The sequence below is a fragment of the Triticum aestivum genome, chromosome 1B (assembly GCF_018294505.1).
Source record: "Triticum aestivum cultivar Chinese Spring chromosome 1B, IWGSC CS RefSeq v2.1, whole genome shotgun sequence".
Taxonomy (NCBI): domain Eukaryota; kingdom Viridiplantae; phylum Streptophyta; class Magnoliopsida; order Poales; family Poaceae; genus Triticum; species Triticum aestivum.
The window spans coordinates 295,999,753-296,008,471 of NC_057795.1; the positions used below are offsets into that span (position 1 = coordinate 295,999,753).

Genomic DNA, 8,719 nt, shown 5'->3' on the forward strand with positions numbered 1-8,719 from the left:
TGTAGGCATAGGTAACTTTGCTAACCCTGTGCAAGATTGTCATCTTAATTTTTTTAGTGATTTCTTTGCTATAAGTGGATTTTTGTGAATTGGTATATAAAGTTAAAATGTATTTATATACCATACATATAATCGTTAGAAATGTCGTGAAAGGAGTTTGTTTCCATGATCATTTGATTTCGTTAAGACAAATGCACTAAGTACGACCAATGTTGGCTCATATTTTCACATAAGCAAAGTTTCATCTGACACTATCCACACTTTTCACAAAGAAACATGGTCCATACTACTTCCCTAAAAACAAAACATTATCCACACTACTATCTATAGTATGGCACCCCTTCTCTCTTTTTTCGGTTATTACAAACTGTATACGTTCCTGCCATTGAAGGCATAATAAATTTTAATGTTCAGGCGCATAGCTGCAACAGCTATAGAATGTTATACAAGTCCATGAGTTCTTCATGGAAAACTTTAGAAAAGCCAACATTAGTATATTGTTAAAGAACAACATCATTAAATATGTTATTTCCTTTATTATTACTTGAAAGCAACATATGGCTAGTTAACTAAACTTCAATTATGTAGTAAGATTTTCACAACCTTCAATGTATGAATTATTTGTTGTAAAATGCAAAAAATGTTCTGCATGATGGGTTGTGCATACGAAGGAGATGAAAAGCAAAATACCTAAAAGTACAATGGACCGGATAACATCACAACAATACACTTGTCATGAGGCTGGGAAAAAATGCAGGTATACATGCAAACACAAAAAGATGTGGACAAATGAATATAGCTAGATACATTGTTCCATGAGATATTACAACATTCAATCATGTTACATTTATCTAAATGAGCTCTGCTGAAGTTTCCTAATAACACACATGGTGCATCCACTTTCTTTTCCCAAATAAATCAAGGGTCCTTCCAAGGCTGTTTAAACAGTAAAATATATATCAAATAAAAAAACTTTCACAACTATATAATATAGACGTACAAAACAGAGTATTTACTTACTAATACTCCGAGCTCATGAAACTTTTTAGCATCGTGTCACCTGTTTAGATATGGTTTAGATAGAGAATGGTTGAAAAGAGTGAGAGAATACACACCACTACATAGAACAAAAACAGCTAGATGACGCACCTATGAGGCTATGATAACCATTGTTTGCAAGTACATCACACCAACGTCCAATGGGGTTCTATACATGTATTTTAGATATTAGATGAATTTAAAGTGCAGCTAAAAGAGTACAAAAAAATAATAGTGTAAATAAAATGCTATGGAAAATATTATTAATGATGCAGCTATGATAGCCAATGGTATTAACTACATCGCTAAGAATAGCGTGAACAAATTAATATGAAGATACTACACTAATCTCTCACTGATCTCTTGCAAATAATGGTCACTGAAATTGATGTGCCATGACTCTGACACAAGAACCGGAAACCGCAACTTTAAGCTAAGTTTTTTTGTTAGGCCCCTGGAGCTCCTCATGGTAGCAAACAACCAAGTACGAAGGCCAAATCCTTCTATGTTTATTTAACTCAAAATTTTCCCATGTCTATTTTTCCCCCACAAGTAAAATTCTACAGCTCTAGGTAGCAAGGAACCTAGGGAGGAACCGAAGTACATTCATCCTTTTCTAATTCATATTGAACGGGCAATCTTGGACATCATGAGTTCAAATAACATCAGATAGAATACAAAATCTATAAACACTAAAAAAATTGAGGTGACCGCAGAAACATGTTTGCACTCTCACTTGGACCTCCACCTCATCTTGAATCCTGGAACATAACATGGTGTAGGTAACACTACTGGGACTCCAACTAATAAAAGTTTTGGGACCCCTTTTTTTGCAGTTATTACAAACATTAAATACATAATAAATTTCAATGTTCAGGAGCATAGCTGCAGCAACTATATACAGGTCCATGACTGAAATTAGCTCAATGCTACACATATAAACATGGGTTTTATTTGCTAAATAATCATTGATTTGGCACCTTAGTTTTCAGTAGGCCAGTGTCCAAAAGCTTATCAAACATGCATATCATCGGCTACAAAATTCTTGCACTAAAATCAGGACCATAATGGCATAATTTCTTGCACGCTCTAGCATCATTGTAATTCCAGTGGACACGTACTTACCAAATGATGAATCAATATAGTGGCACACTGGAACATGGTTTCTAATTTTATGCTGCTCCATCTCCCACTACTGCCTCCATCTGCACGACCCCACACATCACACAACTCCTCCTTCAGCTGCAGCTGTACGTATGTTGTTACCTGTGCCGCATAGTAGGACTGCTTCGGCTAGGACCTGAAGCCGAGTTACATGTAACTATGTGCGGAAGCTAGGCTAATTGATGGTTCATGAAGATTCAAGAAACAAAATGTTGGGGTTGTTGGTAGCAGATGTCGGCGGCGACCGTCGCCAATCAGGTTTTCTTCTAGAGTCCTGTTCCACCTGTGGTTCAATTAAGAAACATAAGGATTATCTAAATTTTGCAGAAGCGCTACTCATGTGGAAATTAGATAAGATTTTCTTTTTCTTTTTCTGCAAAGTGCACCGCACACAGATCATGTTGAGATTTCTTCGTTGAACTACATTTACTCACTTAGCTACCAGCAAGTAGAGAAGCACTTCTCATGTACAAATTAAAGTATTCTAGATAAATTTGAAGCTGGTCATGAGAGCAAATATATCAGTTCCTTGAATATCCTAATAATGTATTGAAAATTCTAAAGCTTGAAGTTACACCAAACTATATGTATCAAGACAATGATATTCAGCTATATAATTAAGCTTGCATTGATTTCAAGGTGACTGTTGAATATGGTACTTTAAAGAAACCGTAAAGAGCAGGACAATAACTCACAATTATATAGGTTTGATACCTGAAAATGCAACTTTCAGTTACACTTCAACGAAGATATCTTTTTGTAGTGAATGAATGCCGCTTCATGTACCGCTTATCTGGAGCACCACATTAGGAACCCCACGACTGATTGGCAACATATATAAAAAGGAACAAAACCCAGTCAGCAAGCGGCTAGTGAGAGTCGTACATCTGCAGTGCATATATACCAATGATTGTGAGTAGTTATCTACGACCAATCTGAAATTTATCTTGAATCTAAATGATTTTCTATAAAATGGAGTTACTCACTCAGTCTTGGAACATGCTGTGTTGGAAATTAAGAGAGAATGGGCAAATCTTGATAGAAGCAATGGGGACAGTGAACATTAACCAACCAATCTACACCCTAGGTTTGTGGAGGGGCATCATATCTTAAGGGTATGAGTGGAAGAAGGGAGTCGACGGTGTACCTGCTCGTATTCTTCGGTCTCCGGTGATAGCCGTCGTCGCCGGCGCTCGCGGCCTCGGTGACGGTCGTGGCTGCCGCTGTTCGCCTCCCTCTATTTCACGTTTCAGAGGAAGAAAGAGAAGAGATGGAAAAGATTGAGCGAGTGGAAGAAGGGAGTCGACGATGTACCTGGTCGTCTTATTCGGTCCCCGGTGATAGCCGTCATCGTAGGCGCTCGTGGCCTCGGTGATGGTCGTGGCCGCCGCCATTCGCCTCCCTTTGTTTCTTGTTTGAGAGGAAGGAAGAGAAGAGGAGATGGAAAAGATTGAGCGAAGCGCAATGAGGTTAAGGTGTTGTTTTCTTAACTTAATTAAATCTAATATGTTATTTTTTAGGGTGCTTTAACTATTTTTCTTAAATGAGAGATGAGAGATGGTACGTGTAAACTGTTTTGCCTTGGTAATTTTTTTGACGTGGGCAAGATTGTTTTTTTGGATGACATGGGCAAGATAACTTATTAAGGGCAATGGTGGGTAATTTCTTGACCTTTCCATCCATTGGCTATGCTCGCCTAATCAGTTTAAATTGATGGTCAGGTGTTTCTAATTATTGTAGGATTTTCTAGACTAATTCTCTTTTTTCTGGTTATCCCATTAAGCGCTTTTCATATATAATAGATAGATTCAACATGTATTCTATTTCATAGCTAGCAATTTGGAATGTATCCATGCAAGTGACAAATGTATAAAGTGCTTCACACTAACAACATGGAGTGCACTAATTAATGTTTATATATGACTTGCAAAAGCAGTCCATTGCCTGTATTTCAAACCGCTCTTACTCTATGGATTGATAATATGAAATAAACACATGCACATGCTAGAATTCAATAGAGTATGGGTGTCTGATAGACCGATTTTCGTCCATACGCAATTTGCAAAATTTATGATCTCATCCAAAAATAATAATGTCATTTATATTTTAATTTAATGCGTAGAACCGCCTTTTACATGTAGATGCACTATGCCTTGGCCCGTTCTCACAAACGCGCTATATATCTCTCTATCTAACGCATAAGTGCACTCACTTTATATGCATCGGCATTTCTCTTACACATGCTCACAATCTCTCCTGGGGTGTCGGGGTGTCTCACGCACATGCTCTCTCTCTATCTCTCTCTCTCTTTTTCTGACTACTATGTACCACTCTTTTCACTAATCTCAGTTGGAAAACACTATTTCTCTCACATGCATATATACACACACACGGTCTCTACTAGCCCTCTATACGCACATATATGTGCCTACGTGTCTCCCACACGCACATTATCTTTAGGCCTCTCTTGCACACATTGCCCATGACCCCCTCAGTAGTTGGTAGATATGATTCCATCATATCATTCAGTAGGATATCCCTGACTGTTAGGCTGGATGGTAATACGAGGCAAAAGTTTTACCCTAGTTAGGACCCTTGCAGTTGAGGAAAAAGCCTACTCTTGGTACTGTATATTAGTGACAGGGGTGTGTACAAAGTACACATGAATACCATGCATTGTGCGTGTGTGTATACTATCGACGAACTAGCCCCCAAGCTTCTATAACATACTCGGGGCCTAGGGTTACAAATCATATATAGTCGGCTTATCACCAGTGGGGATAGAGTCCTCCACGACTCTGGTAGCTTCGTGTTGTACGCCGAGTCCTCCACATGGGTCTTCGTATCTCGATCCAACCTATGTGGCGCAGGATGGAACCGACCCATGAGTCCTCATGTTGACCCACCACACCACACATGCAACCGACCACTAAGAAAATAAGCATATTCAATAGTACAATGTTATACATGAAAGTTAATTGCATGGTGCATCCAAAAATATTTGTTCTGCATTGTGAATGTTTATATAGTCTCCTAAAATATCAGTCACGGGAAAGAGAAACGACGGGCATATCTCTCCTTGTCTCCACCGGACACCCCCTCTTTCTACACCACTTTCATGTACGCACACAAACTATCTCTCGGCCCTCTAAAAGTATGCATGCCCATGACACATTCACACATGAGGGTCACTGTATTTCAAGCTAAAGCACTATACAGTCACTGGACTTCGGGATATGCTCATTACGGTCACCGTATACATTCTCGTGGTGAGCATACGGTATCTAGCTCACGATACATCTCCGTATTTTCTTGGTGACACTAATGGACTTTGCATTTGATGCGTGCTCCGTTGTTGACGACACTTACGGTCATTGTATTTGAAGCGGAAGCACGATATGGTCACTGGACTTCAGAATAAGCTCATCATGGTCACCACATACATTTTGTCGTGCTAACCAACATGTGGTTGGATGGTTAGGAGGACAGTGGTTTCTCAAGCCCACCAGGGTTAAAGTCCCGGTGCTCGCATTTATCCTGGGTTAATTTCAGTATTTTCCGGCGATCTGCGTTCAGTGGGAGGAGACGTTCCACTCGACTATGAGGTACCTATGGTGACTTCATAAAATCCCAAGATCATATGCTGGCTCACTCTCTCGAAGGTGCTCATAGGGGTAGGGTCTGCGTGTGTGCACTTATAGCGGTGAGTGATTGTGCGTATACATGAGCCCTTGCGTCTGTACCGTGTTAAAAAATACATGTCGTGATTATACGGTCAATGGCTCACCCCTACAACTCCGTATTTTGTGGATGACACAATCAATTGACCAGTCAAATGTTCCACGTGGTGCAACTAGTGTTGCACCATCGGGGCACGTAACCATGGGGCCCACCTATCATCCCGTATATGAAAGAAAGAAATGGTAGTTTGAGTCTGTACTGTGTTAATAAAATACATTTTAGGGTGATCATACAGTCACTGGCTCACCATACAGCTCCGTAATTTGTTGATGACACAATCAATTGACCAGTCAAATGGTCCACATTCAGCAGCGCACATTACCATAGGGCCCACCCATCAGCGCGTATATGAAGGACAGAAATGGTAATAAATTAGTGGTCAGTGGGTATTCGAAGTCGTGAAACCTCTGGTTGGCAGTCGCTGGCGGTGGGGGCGGGGGTGGCGCGGTGATTGGTCGGTGGCATGGGGATCACCGGAGAAAAAGCCTGGCATGGGGGGCCTGGAGGGATGGCCGGTGCGGCGGCGGACCGGCAGTGGGGAGTGGTTTCGAGGCGGGTGGTGTCGGTGTCAAAACCGGCGGATCTCGGGTAGGGGGTCCCGAACTGTGCGTCTAAGGCTAATGGTAACAGGAGGCCGGCGACACGATGTTTACCCAGGTTCGGTCCCTCTCGATGGAGGTAATACCCTACTTTCTGCTTGATTGATCTTGATGATATGAGTATTACAAGAGTTGATCTACCACGAGATCGTAGAGGCTAAACCCTAGAAGCTAGCCTATGATTATGATTGTTGTTGTCCTACGCACTAAACCCTTCGATTTATATAGACACCGGAGGGGGATAGGGTTACACAGAGTCGGTTACAGAGAAGGAGATCTACATGTCCGAATTGCCAAGCTTGCCTTCCACGCAAAGGAGAGTCCCATCCGGACACGGGACGAAGTCTTCAATCTTGTATCTTCATAGTCCAATAGTCCGGCCAAAGTATATAGTCCGGCTGTCGGAGGACCCCTTAATCCCGGACTCCCTCAGTAGCCCCTGAACCAGGCTTCAATGACGATGAGTCCGGCGCGCAGATTGTCTTCGGCATTGCAAGACGGGTTCCTCCTCCGAATACTCCATAGAAGATTTTGAACACAAGAATCATGTCCGGCTCTGCAAAACAAATTCCACATACCACCGTAGAGAGCATGATATTCCACAAATCTAATCTGCTGACAACTTTTTATAGCGTGACATCATGCCACGGCCCGGTCATTATTCGAACCATTTTTCACAACCTGCCACCGCACATATCGCGAGGCAGTTTTATCGGCACATCTTGTCGAAGCAGAGATCGTGTCCCCTCATCGCGGGATTCTCATCAATATGGGTGTGGGTAACCCAACCGTGCCATCAATCGTGGCGCTTGGGGAATAAGCAATTTTAACGGGCAAGTGGGGAGGCGCATGATCTCTGCTACCTTTATAAGGGGATAAGAACTCCCTCTTTCACCCATGCCTTCTTCCTCTGCTCATCAATTCCTACTTGCTCAAGCCCTAGCGCTCAGGCGTTCGTCTTCTCCGCCCAAAAAGGTTTCCCGAAAATGTCCGGATCCAGAGCAGGAGGCAAGTGGATGGCCTCTACCGTCCAGGAGAAGGATATCAAAAAGCTCCGGGGGGCAGGGTATTTGGCCAAGAGAATCGGCCATCATCTTCCGACGGCGGGACAAATCGTCCCCACCCCGGAACCCCACGAGAGGGTGGTATTCCTCCCTCATTTTGTCCGCGGGCTAGGGTTTCCCCTCCACCCATTTGTTCACGGAATTATGTATTATTATGGGATTGATTTTCATGATCTATCCCCCAATTTCTTCCTCAACATCTCGACATTCATCATCGTGCGCGAGGCCTTTCTCCGTGTCCCGCCGCACTTTGCTTATGGATGAAGGTTTTTAATGTGAAGCCCAAGGTAGTGAGCGGCGAGCATGCCGAATGCGGAGGCACCATGGTGAGAAAGATGCCCAACGTTACATGACCAACAGGTACTTTCAATGACTCCGTCAAGGACTGGCAGCAGAAGTGGTTTTACATCACCGAGCCACGCGGCAAGGAATGGGCCGCCACTCCAGAGTTCAGATCCGGCGCCCCCCTGCAACTTACGTCCTGGCCCAAGAAGGGCATGAACTGGCCTTCGTCTGACGAGCTATTGGAGTTCCAGACGTGCATCCAAGACATGGAAGACAAGAACATCAAGCTCGTCAATGTAGTCCAGGTGATGTTAGTTCGCCGGATTCTACCTTGTCAACACCGGGCTTGCAATTTATGGGAGTTCGACCTGGCCAAGCACCAGACCTTGCTAAAGCTCTTCGGATCCTCGCATGAAGACATCTGGAAGGTGCTTTTCAAGTCTGGCAAATCGTGGCCGGACTCCGCCGAGGACCGCGGGTACCAACTGTCCCGCCCTGCAAGTTCGGTAAGTGATTGTTCGTTGAAAATTCATATGTTTTATTCGCATATCCTTAGGAAAATGCTTGATGTGTTTCCCCCAAATTCCCTAGGGCTGGGCGAAGAAGGCGGGCGGATCTACTGTCCGGCCCTGCTGCCAGAAGAACCAGCCGGCACACTTCTGATGAAGATGCTGGTCCCGACGCCTTACAAGGCACCGAAGAAGAAGGCCGAAAAGGAGGCCAAGAAGACCAGGGGCGGCCTCCGTCGTCGTGGCGCTTCGGACACAAGATCCGAAGACTCCAATGCCCATTCTTCCTCCGAAGAGGATGAGGAGGAGGAAGGAGACG

General features: G+C 43.4%; 1 long non-coding RNA gene across 3 annotated transcripts; it reads right to left on the minus strand.

Moving 5' to 3' along the window:
* Positions 1–782: 782 nt before the first annotated feature.
* Positions 783–3,652, minus strand: LOC123120343 (uncharacterized). Of its 3 annotated transcripts, XR_006459422.1 has the most exons (6): positions 3,350–3,652; positions 2,917–3,023; positions 2,164–2,485; positions 1,150–1,207; positions 1,021–1,060; positions 783–936 (listed from the first exon to the last, which is right to left on the minus strand). It is a non-coding gene; the product is annotated as an uncharacterized lncRNA (long non-coding RNA). The 3 variants fall into 3 exon arrangements; XR_006459423.1 differs by having other exon boundaries at positions 1,150–2,485; XR_006459421.1 differs by having other exon boundaries at positions 1,021–2,485.
* Between the last annotated feature and the right edge of the window lie 5,067 nt (positions 3,653–8,719).